The sequence below is a fragment of the Lepidochelys olivacea genome, assembly GCF_965140295.1.
Source record: "Lepidochelys olivacea isolate rLepOli2 genome assembly, chromosome: 4".
NCBI lineage: Eukaryota > Metazoa > Chordata > Testudines > Cheloniidae > Lepidochelys > Lepidochelys olivacea.
Window position 1 is genome coordinate 120,164,025 of NC_140414.1, and position 17,978 is coordinate 120,182,002.

At 42.8% G+C, this 17,978-nt stretch overlaps 1 long non-coding RNA gene across 1 annotated transcript in view; it reads left to right on the plus strand.

Moving 5' to 3' along the window:
• The first annotated feature begins 2,101 nt into the window (after positions 1 to 2,101).
• Positions 2,102 to 17,978, plus strand: part of LOC311520175 — a 193,896-nt gene continuing 178,019 nt past the window's right edge. Inside the window, exon 1 of the long non-coding RNA XR_014711508.1 lies at positions 2,102 to 2,600. This is a non-coding gene — a long non-coding RNA (uncharacterized lncRNA). The remainder of the gene's footprint in view (positions 2,601 to 17,978) is intronic.

Sequence of the window (17,978 nt, forward strand, 5' to 3'; positions counted from 1 at the left end):
ATCGTTCCCCTCTATTCGACATTGGTGAGGCCTCATCTGGAGTACTGTGTCCAGTTTTGGGCCCCACACTACAAGAAGGATGTGGATAAATTGGAGAGAGTCCAGCGAAGGGCAACAAAAATGATTAGGGGTCTAGAACACATGACTTATGAGGAGAGGCTGAGGGAGCTGGGATTGTTTAGCCTGCAGAAGAGAAGAATGAGGGGGGATTTGATAGCTGCTTTCAACTACCTGAAAGGGGGCTCCAAAGAGGATGATTCTAGACTGTTCTCAATGGTAGCAGATGACAGAACGAGGAGTAATGGTCTCAAGTTGCAGTGGGGGAGGTTTAGATTGGATATTAGGAAAAACTTTTTCACTAAGAGGGTGGTGAAACACTGGAATGCGTTACCTAGGGAAGTGGTAGAATCTCCTTCCTTAGAGGTTTTTAAGGTCAGGCTTGCCAAAGCCCTGGCTGGGATGATTTAACTGGGAATTGGTCCTGCTTCGAGCAGGGGGTTGGACTAGATGACCTTCAGGGGTCCCTTCCAACCCTGATATTCTATGATTCTATGCCATCTCCCCCGTTGTCACCATCAGGGACATTCTCTCTCTTCATGCCATCTGTCACTGTTGCTTCTGTACTGGGGTTAGTTAAATGACCCCTATTGTCAGCAGGAGAGTGGTGGGAAACACATGCACATTTCTCATATGCTTTTCCCTTAGTCTGATTTGAGTGTCTCATTTTTCACACTTACGGAAGGAACCAGATCTCTGAGGTGAAATCCTGGCCCCACTGAAGTCAATAGGGGTTTTGCCATTGTCTTTACTCGGGCCTGGATTTCATTGTGGTTTTTAACTCTCTCCCACCATGATTTCTGTCTTGTGGGGTGCACAATTCTGAACAACTCAAAATGTACAAATTTGAAACAGAACAAGGAGACTTGGCTACCAAAACCTCCCACATGGGTTCCTGCCCTGTCCAAACTTGTGTCCTCCATGTAACTGTCAGCTGTACCACAGCCGTTGTCAGTACAACTCTTCTGCGATAATGTTTGCTTAAGCAGAGTTAACAATGATGTGCCATGCCCAACACAAACACATGATAACATCCTATCTCTGTGTGTAAAGACCAATAGCTACAGAGGAGGGAATATTTTGAAACAAAAATAGAATATCTCAAATGCTGAGGTTATTTCATTTGATTAAGAATTTCCCAAATTGGTCCAAATTCAGGCAGGGGAAAGTGGAAATTATTTGCATGTGCCTAAGCATTGCTTCTGGAATCCAGCACTGCCAACTGTCTGATACCCTTGGCTGCAGCTTTCCCTGGAAGGGAGGTTCCCTCATGTGGTGGGGCTCTATGGAAAAGGTTGCCTTTTGTAAGCAATCTCCATGGAGCCAGTGGGTTTATGTGGGTACCCCAGGAGAGCAATGGAGACTGCATTGCATTATACTAGCTTGTTTATACAAAATGCAGAATGAACTATGACTTCAAAGGAAAGAAGTATCCTGCCAAAGAGGCTGGTTGTTTATGTAGAATGAGCTCTCTCATGTAGTAGCCAAAATGTAAGAAGTGCAACAGCAACAGAGAGCATGTTATTGCCCTTCTAGCACTAACTACTAATGGATTGGGATTTAGTAGTTTCAAGGTAAATTTCTATTCACATAGAAGCCAGGGAATGGAATTTATATGAGCAAATAAATGGAAACAAAAATCAAACCTGAGCATACAGATTTCCTTGCTTTTCTGCCATATTTGAATTTCATGTACATGTTTGGTGGCTGATGATCACTTGGATAGAGACAAATTTGTTTTATTTCTCTCCCTGCAGCTTGTTCACTAAAATTCTGTTTTTACTGTAGGAGCTAGCATTGTGCTGCATTCTGACAACAGCACAGAAAAAAAGTACCACATCAGACACATACCAGCTGTCCCTTACAGTCCCTGTTCCCCTGCATCAAAACCTGGCACTTACCCTTTTTTCTTGGGAGATAATTGTTATGTAAAGCCTCTGCTCAATCCAGCAGAATGCGATTGTAAGATTTGTAACATTTCAGTCATTGCTAGTATGATCATTAAGTTCTGTAACCTTTTGCAAACTTTGTAACTTTAGTTATTGTTAGCATAGCCTTTTAAGCTTTGTTACTCTTGCAAGCTTTGTAACCTTTTCAGTTACCACTTGTACAAACCTCCAAGCTTTGCAATACCCCATCACGCAATCAGAGACAGTGTGAACAAGGGAGTGTGTAAGGGAGATAAGGGAGTGTGAACAAGGGAGTGTATGTGGGAGTGGGCAGAGAGGAACTGCAAGGAGACTAGAGCCCGGAGACAGGAGACAGTAATGTAATCTGCCCTGAGAAGGCAATCATGGGGTGCTGTAAAGAAAAGAAGAACCTGGTATGTGTGAAAGGAACGAGGCCTGGGAATGCTTCTCGGTGACGGATACAAAAGGGAAACTCAGTGCACGTGACAGGAGCCACCCAGTTCCAGCACAAGGAAGAAGGCATACACACAAGCCCCCTGTTTCTTGACCTGCTGGCCGGCCCAGATCCGTGACCTCAGGCGGACACACCAGATCTACTATGCTTCAGCTTCTCGGCTTCCTCTGCTGTCTCCGGTAACTCTCCCGCTGTGTGAGTGTGTGGGTGCATGAGGGGATGAATATGATGAATGTGTGCATGCATGAATAAGCCCCATCCCTTTTCTGTTTGATTCACCAGCGGCATTTAATAAAAACAATATAAGTGTAACCCTGGGTTAGTTTCTAGGGAAACTGAGGTAACAATAATGTATTTTCAGCAAGACAGTATATTCCAGCTTGATCATATATGTTTAAACTACACACATGGTAAATACAATGGCCAGATCCACCTCTGCATGTAACTCCACTGATTTCCTGGTAGGGTATAGCACTTATCTCCTGTAGGCTTCCTCTACATAATTGAAAAATCCCAGTAATGTGTCTAACACCTTGGTTCATGCCCACAATGCCCAGAAGCTGTATCATCCTACAAATCTACATGACTGCCTTACACTCAAATCAGACATGTGTTTGCAAATCCCATGGGCACACACCCTGAAAATGTTAGCGCTATGTCTAAATTCTAGAGTGCCTACTTTTAGCCACGCAAGTTCATAATTAGGCGTCTGAATAGGAGACCTAAAATTCAGCCGTGCTGATTACCCACAGCATGGAAGTTGCAGGTGCTCAGCACCTCTGCAAATAAGGGCATTCGTCTGAGTTCCTAGTTATGCATTGAGCTGTACAACTCTAGGCAACAAAGTTTGAAAAGTCTGCCCTTTGTCTTTAAAGCTGACAAATCACCTTTGGAATTTAAACAAATATATTTTTAAAACAGTGAGTTTTTTGGTTTAAGAATGGAGTTGATGTGCCTGTACCTTCACTTTCTTGCCAGCTGCTTTCAGGAAGTGGTTAGGTTATTTTCTGTAATAGATGTGTGGGGATTTATGTACAGAAATACCATTAGCAATAAAGTGTGCCTGCATGGCTTTCACATTGACCTGAAAGACCTAACTGCTCATTCAGCATTAGAAAGCTATTCAGGCCCAGACTTAAATAGGTTAAGGATCAAAAGAAGAGGAGATGTGCGTCAGTGTGTGGGCTGTGAATGCAACAAGGTTATTAAATGGACACTGGTAGCAGAAGACAAAGTTAGCAATTATCTTTGAGCCATGAGGCCTTTTCCAGGAACAATCTGCACAGAGTAAAAGCTGTTATGCTTAAAAGCAGCAGATAGAGCTAAACTTCTGTTCCATGGTTGTCTGCATTTGCTGCAAGATGACTTATCCCCTTCCTTTAGAGCTGGCAACTAAATGATGAGAGAGAGTCCCCCTGTTTTCACAACTACACACATGTTGGTCAATTCTATTTAGTAGTGTTTCTCGTTATTTTAAAGCTAACAATATTCATGTAAGGTGTCAGTCTGTCAGATCTGGAGAATGTTTTCCACACACCAAACTGCAGCAGCATGGACTGTGACAGTGTAAGGTTTCATGCATATCCTTCGTGCTATGCTTCAATCCTGACCTGAAAAGACAACCAGCTGAGAGACAGTAGTTTACGCTCTATGCCCTATTCAGTGCTTAGTCTCAGTAGAGAGGCTATTCAACAATGGTTCCATTTAGGGCCAATAGTAACATGAATACTTGTTCACTAAGAACTGGACTGAGACCACACATTTCTTTCATATAGGCCAACAGAAATACATGACAGTTGACTGCTGTTTTCAGAAACTACTGACCATTGGGTTTCAAATACTTGCTCTAGAAATGAAAGTATCTGTAAGCTGTAACCAGTCTCCTGTCCTTTGCTTAGCTGGTGATATAAGCTCACCACATTTTCATATTGCACACAGCTTGTTTACACGTAGCTACTGAATCTGCACTTGTGGATGGTAAGAACACCTTAGGTATAAAAATAGTTGTGTTATGAAACACCAGTACATGTGCTGTTGCAAAGAAAATGGTTGTTCTGAAAAAGCATTGTAAGTCAAGCCCATATTTAGCTGAAAGCTGAGCCAAGGAAATGGTTTTCAGATCCAGTTCTCACTTAAATTTAGGGTCAAGGTTGAATTAGGGCTCAGGTTTAGGCTTACATTTCATAGAACCCAACTTTTGTGAGACATGTCATGAGATTTGAGATGAAAAGACTAGATAAATATTATCAGTCTGCAAGCCCCTCACCTTGAAAGATTTGTTTTAAATTGTAGGAAATACTTGAACAGTTGTTCTCAAAGTTGCCACCATCTTGGGCTGCAATCCCATACAAGTAGATGTTCCTCTGAGACTTGGCCTGCACCCAAACCAGTACCTGAAAATAGATCCTTTTTAGTCTGTGATCAAATTCAGAAACAAAGCAATATAGGAGAAGGTGCAGATCCTGGGAGTTGAATGCAAACCCCTTGTCAAGGTTCCTCCCCCACTCTGAACTCTAGGGTACAGATGTGGGGACCTGTATGAAAAACCTCCTAAGCTTATCTTTACCAGCTTAGGTCAAAACTTCCCCAAGGTACAAAATATTCCACCCGTTGTCCTTGGACTGGCCGCTACCACCACCAAACTAATACTGGTTACTGGGGAAGAGCTGTTTGGATGCGTCCTTCCCCCCAAAATACTTCCCAAAACCTTGCACCCCACTTCCTGGACAAGGTTTGGTAAAAAGCCTCACCAATTTGCCGAGGTGACTACAGACCCAGACCCTTGGATCTTAAGAACAATGAACAATCCTCCCAACACTTGCACCCCCCCTTTCCTGGGAAATGTTGGATAAAAAGCCTCACCAATTTGCATAGGTGACCACAGACCCAAACCCTTGGATCTGAGAACAATGAAAAAGCATTCAGTTTCTTACAAGAAGACTTTTAATAAAAATAGAAGTAAATAGAAATAAAGAAATCCCCCCTGTAAAATCAGGATGGTAGATATCTTACAGGGTAATTAGATTCAAAAACATAGAGAACCCCTCTAGGCAAAACCTTAAGTTACAAAAAAGATACACAGACAGAAATAGTTATTCTATTCAGCACAATTCTTTTCTCAGCCATTTAAAGAAATCATAATCTAACACATACCTAGCTAGATTACTTACTAAAAGTTTTAAGACTCCATTCCTGGTCTATCCCCGGCCAAGACAGACTATAGACAGACACACAGACCCTTTGTTTCTCTCCCTCCTCCCAGCTTTTGAAAGTATCTTGTCTCCTCATTGGTCATTTTGGTCAGGTGCCAGCGAGGCTACCTTTAGCTTCTTAACCCTTTACAGGTGAGAGGAGCTTTCCCCTGGCCAGGAGAGATTTCAAAGGGGTTTACCCTTCCCTTTATATTTATGACACGCCCCCCAAATCTCAGCTAGGGTGAAACACTGGCTGGGATTTCTTCCTGGAGCTCTAGGAAAAACAGAGTTAATAAGACACATGCATCTCTAAATATACTACCAAGTACATAAAGACTAACAATATTTTCCACATCTCAAGGACGATTTTAACCAGTTGATTCTGGGAAACTTTCACGGGAGAGTGCATCAGCCACTTTGTTAGAAGCTCCTGAGATGTGTTGGATGTCGAAATCAAAATCTTGGAGAGTTAAACTCCACCGAAGAAGTTTTTTGTTAGTTTCCTTGACGGTGTGAAGCCACTTCAGTGCAGCATGGTCGGTTTGCAGGTGGAAACGCCGTCCCCAAACATATGGGCGTAGCTTTTCCAGAGCGTAGACAATGGCGTAACATTCTTTTTCAGTGACTGACCAGTTGCTTTCCCTCTCAGACAGTTTTTTGCTGAGAAACACTACAGGGTGGAATTCTTGATCAGGTCCTTTCTGCATTAAAACTGCTCCCACACCACGCTCGGACGCATCTGTGGTTACTAGGAACAGTTTATCAAAGTCTGGGGCCCTTAGTACAGGGTCAGACATGAGTGTCGCTTTAAGCTTGTTAAAGGCCTTCTGACACTTTTCGGTCCACTGAACAGCATTTGGCTGTTTCTTTTTGGTTAGGTCTGTCAGTGGGGCAGCGATTTGGCTGTAGTGTGGTACAAATCGTCTGTAATATGGGAAGTGGTACTTGGAGAAGGATTACTAGGGTTTGTTGGGATATTCTGCTGAGCCTTTATCTTCTCCATCTCCTCCACATACTTCCTCTCTTTTTCCTTCTCCTCCAGTTCTTTGTCCCTTGCTTCCATAGCTCTCCTGTGAGCAGCCGCTTGGTGTTGTTCTGCTTCTCTCGCTGCCTCCCTTTCTTGTTCCTTCTTCAGCCGCATGAGTTCTATCTGTCTTTCATGTTCCCTTTGTCTTTCCTCAGCCTGAAATTTGGCTAATTCGAGCTGTAGTCGAGCCGCGGATTTTGTCATTCTAACCTCTCTGTTTTTAACTAACTTTACACCCGAGGTTTAGAAATAAACAAACAAAACTTGGCTGTAAAATTTTGCTGTGCTGGAATAGAATATCTATTCTCTGATAGTGATTGTCAGTCTACAGAAAAAGACAATTCCCTTGTCTCTGCTCTGGGCCCAAATTAAAGCAAAAAACCTCCAACTACTTGGAAACCAATCATTTTGGTCAGGTGCCAGCGAGGCTACCTTTAGCTTCTTAACCCTTTACAGGTGAGAGGAGCTTTCCCCTGGCCAGGAGGGATTTCAAAGGGGTTTACCCTTCCCTTTATATTTATGACACCCCTACTAAATACAAAGAGGTTTCACAGATATAAAGTTAGATGATTTAGTCTTCTCTGTTTCCTACTTAACACAGACCATGAAATTTCTGCATCTAGACCAACAAATTGTGGTTAAACCAGAGCACCTCAGTTTCAGATTTTATGTTCCAGTTTTGCCCCATCACTACAGTTAATACAAGTAGAGTTATGTCATTAGAATTTTTCTACAGAAGATTGAAATGAAACTAGATATAGTATCACCTCAGTGTTTTGAACTGAAGAAACAAAACTTTACTGCTGGGCCTTGAAACACCATTTCATAGAGTGATGGCACCAACAAAGTTAGCTTAGAGACATGCAGTACCTGTAATCAGCTGAGTCATGGAAGTACAAGATATTGTTCATTATGGAAAATAGAGTGCATCTGGGCTCCACAGTGTGTGCCTTTCTGTACAGGTAAGCCGTGTGCAGGAAACTTGACCCCAGGGCAGTGGAATGCAGGAAGGTAAACCAAATACTACCTAATCACTGACTGGGGCACTGCTTGATGGTTCTGAGAGGATTGTTTTCACCATTTGGGCTATTAAGCCAGCAATATTCACCTACACTGGCATCGTAATAGTGGAGATTGGCATGGTGGTAAGCATTGCCTGAAGCAAGAGTAATCCAACAGGCTATAATAATGCCTATGCACCATTTAGAGTACTTTTGTGTGTGGGTGGGAGGTGTTACAATTATGCTAAGTAGACAACACATTGATTGCCGTGCCAGATTTCTCAAGTGTGAACAAGGCCATAGATATTTAATACAGGCTTTTTCTGACAAACCATACAAAAGAGCAAACTACTCAATCTTTGTACTAATAAATACAGCTTGAGGTATATAATTAGCAATCTAGAGAAGATGATTGCAAGTGAACTGCCATAAAAGCTACATTGCTACTATGAATAATGCTGTCATTTTTATTATTTTCATAATACGTGACATTTGTTCATGAAGGTATTTTTGAAAGGGAGTGCTTTTTATGATAATTATATACATATTTCAATCTGGGAAGTTAGTAAACTCCTTTAGATACTATATAATATGTGTCAGACCTTCAAAGATGAGCACAATCATTTGTGTATGCAAAATACTGCAGTTGTGTGCAATTTTTTTTCACATGTACATAACACCAGTGGCTATGTGCATATGCAAAGATATTATTTATGTGCACAGACTAGGCACATGCAGTTGTGCACATGCAAATATGTACATACATCTTTAGAAAAAGTACTCTTCTATATACAGAGGAATTGCTTTACTCATTACTGAAATGAAATCACCTCTGAAATTAAATGCTACAGAAGTTTGTTCTCTATGAGGATCATGTGGCTGGGCTTTTGGGCCCTGAAGAGCCCAGGTGATACATATCTGTGTGTCTCTGAAGATCATCTGGGCTAAGCCCCAATGTTTGAATGGTTAATCCCTCCCATTAGCAAGGGAGAGGAGCTATACAAGATATACCTGAAAATGGAAGCTCAGCCCAATCTGCAAAACTATCCAGTTTGAATATCTCCAACCATCTGAAGAAGACAGAACTAAATTGGTGGTTGCTCCAGCAAAAGTGAGCATGACTTAGAATCATAGAATCATAGAATATCAGGATTGGAAGGGACCTCAGGAGGTCATCTAGTCCAACCCCCTGCTCAAAGCAGGACCAGTCCCCAACTAAATCATCCCAGCCAGGGCTTTGTCAAGCCTGACCTTAAAAACTTCTAAGGAAGGAGATTCCACCACCTCCCTAGGTAACGAATTCCAGTGTTTCACCACCCTCCTAGTGAAAAGGTTTTTCCTAATATCTAACCTAAACCTCCCCCACTGCAACTTGAGACCGTTACTCCTTGTTCTGTCATCAGCTACCACTGAGAACAGCCTAGATCCATCCTCTTTGGAACCCCCTTTCAGGTAGTTGAAAGCAGCTATCAAATCCCCCCTCATTCTTCTCTTCCACAGACTAAACAATCCCAGTTCCCTCAGCCTCTCCTCATAAGTCATGTGTTCCAGTCCCCTAATCATTTTTGTTGCCCTCCGCTGGACTCTTTCCAATTTTTCCACATCCTTCTTGTAGTGTGGGGCCCAAAACTGGACACAGTACTCCAGATGAGGCCTCACCAATATCGAATAAAGGGGAATGATCACGTCCCTCGATCTGCTGGCAATGCCCCTACATATACATCCCAAAATGCCATTGGCCGTCTTGGCAACAAGGGCACACTGTTGACTCATATCCAGCTTCTCTTCCACTGTAACCCCTAGGTCCTTTTCTGCAGAACTGCTGCTGAGCCATTCGGTCCCTAGTCTGTAGCGGTGCATGGGATTCTTCTGTCCAAAGTACAGGACTCTGCATTTGTCCTTGTTGAACCTCATCAGATTTCTTTTGGCCCAATCCTCCAATTTGTCTAGGGCCCTCTGTATCCTATCCCTACCCTCCAGTGTATCTACCTCTCCTCCCAGTTTAGTGTTATCTGCAAACTTGCTGAGGGTGCAAACCACACCATCCTCCAGATCATTTATGAAGATTTTGAGCAAAACCGGTCCGAGGACCGACCCTTGGGGCACTCCACTTGATACCGGCTGTCAACTAGACATGGAGCCATTGATCACTACCCATTGAGCCCGATGATCTAGCCAGCTTTCTATCCACCTTATAGTCCATTCATCCAGCCCATACTTCTTTAACTTGCTGGCAAGAATACTGTGGGAAACGGTGTCAAAAGCTTTACAAAAGTCAAGGAACAACACGTCCACCGCTTTCCCCTCATCCACAGAGCCAGTTATCTCATCATAGAAGGCAATTAGATTAGTCAGGCATGACTTGCCCTTGGTGAATCCATGCTGACTGTTCCTGATCACTTTCCTCTCCTCTAAGTGCTTCAGAATTGATTCCTTGAGGACCTGCTCCATGATTTTTCCAGGGACTGAGGTGAGGCTGACTGGCCTGTAGTTCCCAGGATCTTACTTCTTCCCTTTTTTAAAGATGGGCACTACATTAGCCTTTTTCCAGTCGTCCGGGACCTCCCCCGATCGCCATGAGTTTTCAGAGATAATGGCCAATGGCTTGGCAATCACATCCGCCAACTCCTTTAGCACTCTTGGACGCTAGCACATCCGGCCCCATGGACTTGTGCTCGTCCAGCTTTTCTAAATAGTCCCTAACCACTTCTTTCTCCACAGAGGGCTGGTCACCTCCTCCCCATGCTGTGCTGCCCAGTGCAGTAGTCTGGGAGCTGACCTTGTTCGTGAAGACAGAGGCAAAAAAAGCATTGAGTACATTAGCTTTTTCCACATCTTCTGTCACTAGGTTGCCTCCCTCATTCACTAAGGGGCCCACACTTTCCTTGGCTTTCTTCTTGTTGCCAACATACCTGAAGAAACCCTTCTTGTTACTCTTAACATCTCTTGCTAGCTGCAACTCCAGGTGTGATTTGGCCTTCCTGATTTCACTCCTGCATGATCGAGTAATATTTTTATACTCTTCCCTGGTCATTTGTCCAATCTTCCACTTCTTGTAGGCTTCTTTTTTGTGTTTAAGATCAGCAAGGATTTCACTGTTAAGCCAAGCTGGTTGCCTGCCATATTTACTATTCTTTCTACACATCGGGATGGCATTTGACATTTGTTATGTGGAGACAGAAGTTTCACCTAGTAATATATCCTCTTGAGCCTAGATCCACAAAGGTACTTAAGCACTGCAATGCTGGGCATTGTGTTGCCTAACTCTAGATGCCTAGAAAATTACAGGCACAATATTGTGATCCACCAAGACTGAGTTAAGCACATAGGTTCCTTATGCGATGAATGGGGAGAGATAGGAACCTTACAATGTGATCCACAAAGCCAGCATGCTAGACAGGGAGCCATCTATAATGGTGACCAAAGAGGTGTGGTGCTAAGCCCCACCCTGAGGTGGGTGCCTATTTCTGCTTAGAGAGCCACAAACTCGGGGAAGATAGGCATTCATGCAGAGCTTAAAATATAGGAGGCGCTCCCTTAGATCCTTGAGCCTAGTGGTTAGGACACTCACCTGGGGTGTGGAGATCACTGATTCAAAGCCCCCCGACACCTGATGAGGAGAAGGGATTTGAACAGGAATCTGTCACCTCTCAGCTGAGTACCTCAACCACTAGGCTAAAGGTTATAAAGGAGCACTTCCTCCCTTCCCCTCCCAACAGCAAGTCTGTGTGAACTCTCAGGAGGTGCCAAATCTGGTAGGTTTCCTTAGAGGCTGCCTACCTTGTCAGGCCCCACATGTGACTTAGGCAGCTGAATGTCTAGCATCCCTAGTTTGTGAATGGCTCTGGAGCTTAGGTGGGAGATAGGCATCTGGACGTCTAACATGAGGCTGCAGTGCGCATGCTCAGAGGCAGAAACATAGAGGCAGAGGGAACTTTTACTGCAAAAACTTAGGTGCAGTGAGTTTAGGCACCTACAGCATTCAACAGGAGTTTTTCAGGTTACAGTGGAGCCTAAAACTGGAACTTAGGCATCTCAGCCTGAGACTTAGGCCTGGTCTACACTGGGGAGAGGGGAGGCGAGCTAAGATAGTCTAAGTTACACAACTTCAGCTACAAAAATAGCATAGCTGAAATCTACATACTTAGAGCTACTTACCGCAGTGTCTTCACTCCAGTAGGTCTACTGCTGATGCTCCCAAATTAACTCCACCTGCACTTCTAGCTCCGGGGGAGTGTCGGAGTCGACGGGAGAGCGCTCGGTGGTCAATTTATTGCGTCTTCCCTAGATGCAATAAATCGACCCCTGCTGGATCGATCGCTCTGGAGGTAAGTGTAGATATGCCCTTAGATACCCAAGTCTGGATTTAGGCACCAGAGTAGCTTTGTGGATCCCACCCTTGGTGCTTTCAAAGGACCAGTTTCACAAAGCTAAGTATAAGTATGCTCCAGATCAGCAGGGAGACACAGAAAAATGTATCTCATAACTGGAAACTGTTTAAGAAGATTTTACTAGATGCCACAATTGATAAAAGAAGGCTGCACTGGTTAAAAAACCAGTCTGGCTTAGAATGAAAACAGCAATAAAAAATAAAATATATAACAAGGGGAAGTAGATACCCATGACTAAAAATTAGAAGCTAGAAATTGTAGATGTTTTGTTTTGTTTTGTATTGTTTTTTTAAACTATATCGAGGAACAAAAGGAACCCTAAAAAAGGTATAGGTCCATTAATAGATGGAAATGGTAGAATTGTCAACAGAGAAGAAAAAGGGAAAAGTGTTTAATAAATATTTGCTATGTATATGGGGAAAAGCCAGATGATGCAGTCATATCCGATGATGATGAAATACTTTCCATTACAACAATAACTCAGGAGGATGCTAAGCAGCAGCTACTAAAATTAGTCATCTATACATTAGTAGATCTGGATGACTTTTATCCGAGTTTTAAAAGACCTGACTGAGGAACCCTCTGGACTTATTAATGTTGATTTTTTAAAATAAGTTTGGGAGCACTAGGGAGTTTCCAGAGGACTGGAAGAAAGCTAATATTGTGCCAGTATTTAAAGAGGGTAAACGGGATGACCAGAGAAAGTATAGGCCTGCCAGCCTGACTTTAATCCTGGGAAAAATAATGAAACAGCTGATACGGGACTCTATTAGTAACGAATTAACAGAGGATAGAATAATTAAAATAACATGGGTTTATAGAAAATAGATACCATCAAACTAGGTTGATATCTTTTTTTTTTAATGAGATTACAAGTTTGGTTGATAAAAGTAATGTTATTGACATAATGTACTTAGACTTCTGTAAGGCATTTGACAATATTTTTATTAAGAAATTAGAATAATACAAAATCAACATTGCACATATAAAATGAATTAAAATCTGAATAAGTTATAGGGCTCAAACTGTAATTGTAAATAGAGAATCATTACTGAGCGATGTGTTTCTAGTAAGATCCCATAGGGATTGATTCTTGGCCTATGTTTAGTGGGTTTTTTATCAATGACCTGGAAGAAAACATAAAATGATTACTCACAGAGTTTGCAGATGACCCAAAAATTGGGAGAATGCTAAATAATGAAGAGAGCAAGGCATTGATACTGAGCCATCTGGATTGCGTGGTAAGCTGGAAGCAAACAATGTACATTTCAGGTCACACATCTAGGAACAAAGAATATAGGCCATAATTACAGGATAAGGGATGCTATCCTAGGAATCATAGAATAGAATCATAGAATATCAGGGTTGGAAGGGACCTCAGGAGATCATCTAGTCCAACCCCCTGCTCAAAAGCAGGACCCATACCCAATTAAATCATCCCAGCCAGGGCTTTGTCAAGCCTGACCTTAAAAACTTCTAAGGAAGGAATGACTCCGAAAAGGACTTAGGAGTCATGTGGCATAATCAACTGAACACAGGCTCTGAGTATAATGCTGTGACCAAAGGGGCCAATGTGATCCTTGGATGCATAAACAGGGAATTGTCAAGTAGATGTAGAAAGATTATATTACCTCTGTATCTGGCACTGGTGTTACCTCAACTGGCATACTGTGTCCAGTTCCAGTGTCTACAATTCAAGAGGGATGTTTATATGTTGAAAAGGGTTCAGAGAAGAGCCACGAGAATGATTAAATGACTGGGAAACATTCCTCATAGTTGTAAACTGAATTGTGCTCTTGAGTCTATCAAAAAGAAGGTTATTGGGTGATTTGATCATAGTCTCTATAAGTAACTACATAGGGAACAGAAATTGATAACATAAGGCTCTTCAGTTTGTCAGACAAAGATATAACAAGATCCAATTGCTGGAAGTTGAAGCTAGGCACATTCATATTACAAATTAGGTACAAATTATTAACAGTGTGGGTAATAGACCATTGGAAGAATATATCAAACATCATGGTAGAATCTCCATCACTGGCAATTTTTAAATGAAGATTAAATAAAGAGAGATGCTCTAGTTCAGAAATTAATTCAGGGAAGTCCTGTGTCTTGTGTTTAGCAAGATGATCACAGTCGTCCCTTCCAGCCTTAAAATCTATGGAGTTATGTAAACAATTGGGGAAAAGAAATGAAAGCTGGCTTACCCTGCTGGAGCAAAGAATGAATTATAGTCATGGTGATTATAATAGTTCAACTGAAAGCTGTCCAGGACATTGAGATTAAAACCCCTCTTTCTGCAGTAGATTCCAAGGAGTCTTTTTAAGATTGGGAGTGGCCAGGGCCTCAGGTTTATGTACAGATTTATTGTTGGTTTGTTTTAATTACAGTTTGTGTTTGAACTTTTGTGCATTTCCCCCCTTTGATTCTGTGATTACGCATTACTGGGGGGAAATGGAAAGGTTTTTAATGAAGACTTTTTTTCAAAAAGAAAGTTTTACAAAGGGTCACTTTGTTGTTTCACATCTTACTTCATACTTGTTTCTATGTTAATTAAAATAAAGGTGTGAGTACCGTTCTGTGTGGCAGAGTAGATGTCAGTCATTATTAGTTTGTGGCCCCAGGTGTTAATTTTCTGTTAACAGAGGCTTGTGGTTAAAGCAAAGTACTTTGGTGGTGGTGATTTTAATCTTCCTTGTAAGCAAGAGGTGTTTGTTGCTGAGACCTTTGCTCACAAGCTTCACATAGGACAACTACTAATGAGTGATAATGAATATTCTCCTTCAGCTTAAGTGGCAGAACTGCTGCTTTGGGATCTACCAGGCCTCACTTTTGTGCCACTGACTCACTGTGTGCAAGGAAAGGTTCTGATCCTACACTTACTTCAGTTGAACTAGTCATGTGAGTGAAGGCTACTAGAAAGGGTCCAAACTGACCTGTGAATAAACAGTTTGCCCAACCAGGGGATTGGGGGCATTGTGGAAGTGACTTGCCCCAATGGGAGGAAAACAAGGCTCAATGCCTTACAAGGCTCCCCAACATGCCTCTGTGCTAGTCAATATTAGGGTGGGGGTAGGGGACTAGGACCATGTCCCTGCCTTCGCCAGGTTCCTTTGGGGATGGCGTGCACCTCCCTCAGAGGTCCTAGCAGGGACTGCAATTCTGGCAGGCCCTCATGCAGTATAAAAGAGGGGAAGGATTTTTGCACCCTACCCCACCCACAAGTTTATCTGCACATGAGCCAGACATTCCCTGCCCCTTGGCTGTATTTATTTACCGTAACATTAATGTTACGAGATTAACACTGGTGCAAATTCCACACTAAACCCTCAGTGCAGAGATTACATTTGTAAAGAGCTAAATAGTTTAGTCTGGAAACACTCAATGGGGTTTCTTATAAGTTATATACTTAAATTATATACAATAAATTGTATAAATGTGATAAATAGTCTAGTGTTAAAGAAAATCTTGCAAGCAAATAACATTAAACCATCAGATTTATCTCTGCCTCTGAGAAACTCCCATCTACTTTGCTAAGGTAACTTGAATTCTGCTTGGTACTATAACAGATCCATTAGATGACTTGCATTAGATGATTTGTAATTAAAAGCTTCCATCTAAGTTTACAAAAAGAAAAGGAGTACTTGTGGCACCTTAGAGACTAACCAATTTATTTGAGCATGAGCTTTCGTGAGCTACAGCTCACTTCATCAGATGCATCCGATGAAGTGAGCTGTAGCTCATGAAAGCTCATGCTCAAATAAATTGGTTAGTCTCTAAGGTGCCACAAGTACTCCTTTTCTTTTTGCGAATACAGACTAACACGGCTGTTACTCTGAAACCCATCTAAGTTTAAAAAGTCACTTTCATATTCAAGGGAGATGCACATCTGGGGCCTGAACCTGCTTCCAAATGGGGCGAAACTCCCATTGATTTTAGCAGTATAGGATTGGGATATTGAAGACCAGTACTGTTCCCTTTCAATCAATGGCAGAACTATTAGAGACTTCAACTGGAGCAAGATCAGATGGTTAGAATTGTGACACAGGTGGGAATGTGTGTGTGCGTGTGTAACAAATGGGTGTGTGTGTGTATATCGAATGGTGCAATGGTTTTATATTCTGTTCAGGTTAGCTCTAAAAGTTTTGATGCATTTCTACACCAGTTCTGGACATTCTGGCTGTCAAATATGGGGCTGGAAACCTCACAAGATCTAATTTTTTTTTTTATGAGGTCTTTGGTATTCCTAGCTTCTATTGAGATGAAAATATATCAAGTCTCTGGGGAGGTATTTTGACACTTCTGTTTCCAGCACCAGTCAGGAGCTGGAAGAACATAGAAATGTGGGAGAAGAAGGAGAAGGAGAAGATGTTGTTGTTGTTGTCGTCCTCAAGCCAGTCCTCCCATTCCTAATGTGGATCTTCAGCGTGAATTGTGATGTGGCATGCTGGTTACACTATATGTTAAGGATAAAGTATACATCTCAACGTTCATGCATTGAATCCATGGCTTCAGCAAAGCCTATGCTGTTTGTACAGCATGCATTGAAAATTCTTGCTTAATGAAGTTTTTGCTTCCGTTGCTATGGTCCCCATCATCATAGTTAATTCATTGCCGGAAAAGAGAAAAGCAGAGAAATTAGAGGCCTGTTGTCATGGCGTAGGTAACACAAAGCTAATGAGAATATGAGACTGACACAAAGGAGGAACAAATATAAACCTATCACTCTTGGTCTCAGGTTACTTAGTACTTCAGGAAAAACAAGAAAGTTCCTGAGAAAAGGGAAATAAAGCAATATCCTAAATAATGTACTCTGATAAATGGTGGAAAAAGATGAACATTAACTTAACTCAATTATTTCTATAAACCCTGTGTTTAATAAGTATGTGGAAGTCAGTTTTAACTATTAGGTAACTTATAAGCAGCAATCAGTTATTTGCAACCATACTTTAGAAAGGCTTCAGTTCCTCTGTAGGATCTCAAGTTATGGATTACCAACAAGCCTTCCCCTGTTTAAGATGTTTTGGTTTTACACAAGGCTTTTCACACGCAGGGCCGGTGCAACCACTAGGCGAACTAGGCAGTCACCTAGGGCGCCAAGTGGTTGGGGGCGGCCAAAAGCGTGCTCCGGGGAGGCGGTGGAGTGGAGGTGAGCTGGGGCAGAGGACCACCGGGAGGGCCGCCTGCAGCAAGTAATGGGGCAGGGGTGGCGCACAGGGGAGCTGCTCCCCGCCCCAGCTCACCTTTGCTCCACCTCCTCCTCTGAGCACGCTGCCTCGCTCTCCTTCTCTTCCTCCCAGTCTTGCGTGCCAAACAGCTGATTGGTGCTGCAAGCCTGGGAGGCGGGAGAAGCAGCGGCGTCAGCGGCATGCTCGGGGAGGGGGCGGAGCAGAGGTGAGCTGGGGAGGGGAGTTGCCGCACGGCTCCCCGAGGGGAGAGAGGGTGGCAGGAAGCCTCAGGGGGTGGGGAGCTGCTGTAGGGGGGGCGCTTCAGGGTGGAGGGGCAGTGGCGGGGAGCCGCCGCAGGGTGGGCGCCTCAGGGCGGAGGGTGGGTGCAAGGTGGAAGTTTCGCCTAGGGCGCAAAACATCCTTTCACTGGCCCGGTTCACACGGGTAGCTTACAATGCACTCTAAAGCAGTAAGTTAATTATCTTAATAGGAAGGACACATATTAACAGGATCTTCATATTGTTTGTTATTTATTTATTTGTATTACAGAAACCTCAGCCAAGATTGGGGCTCCATTGTGCTGAGTGTTGTGCAAACACATAATGAGAGAGTCCCTCACAAAGAGTTTACAATCTATAGACAAAGAGTGGGAAGAGAACCGGAGGCAGAGAGGTGAAGTGAATTATCCAAGGTCACACAGCAAGTCTGTGAGAGAACCAGGAATAGAAACCAGTTCTCCTGGCTCCCTGTTCAGTGCCCTGTCTACTACTTATGGT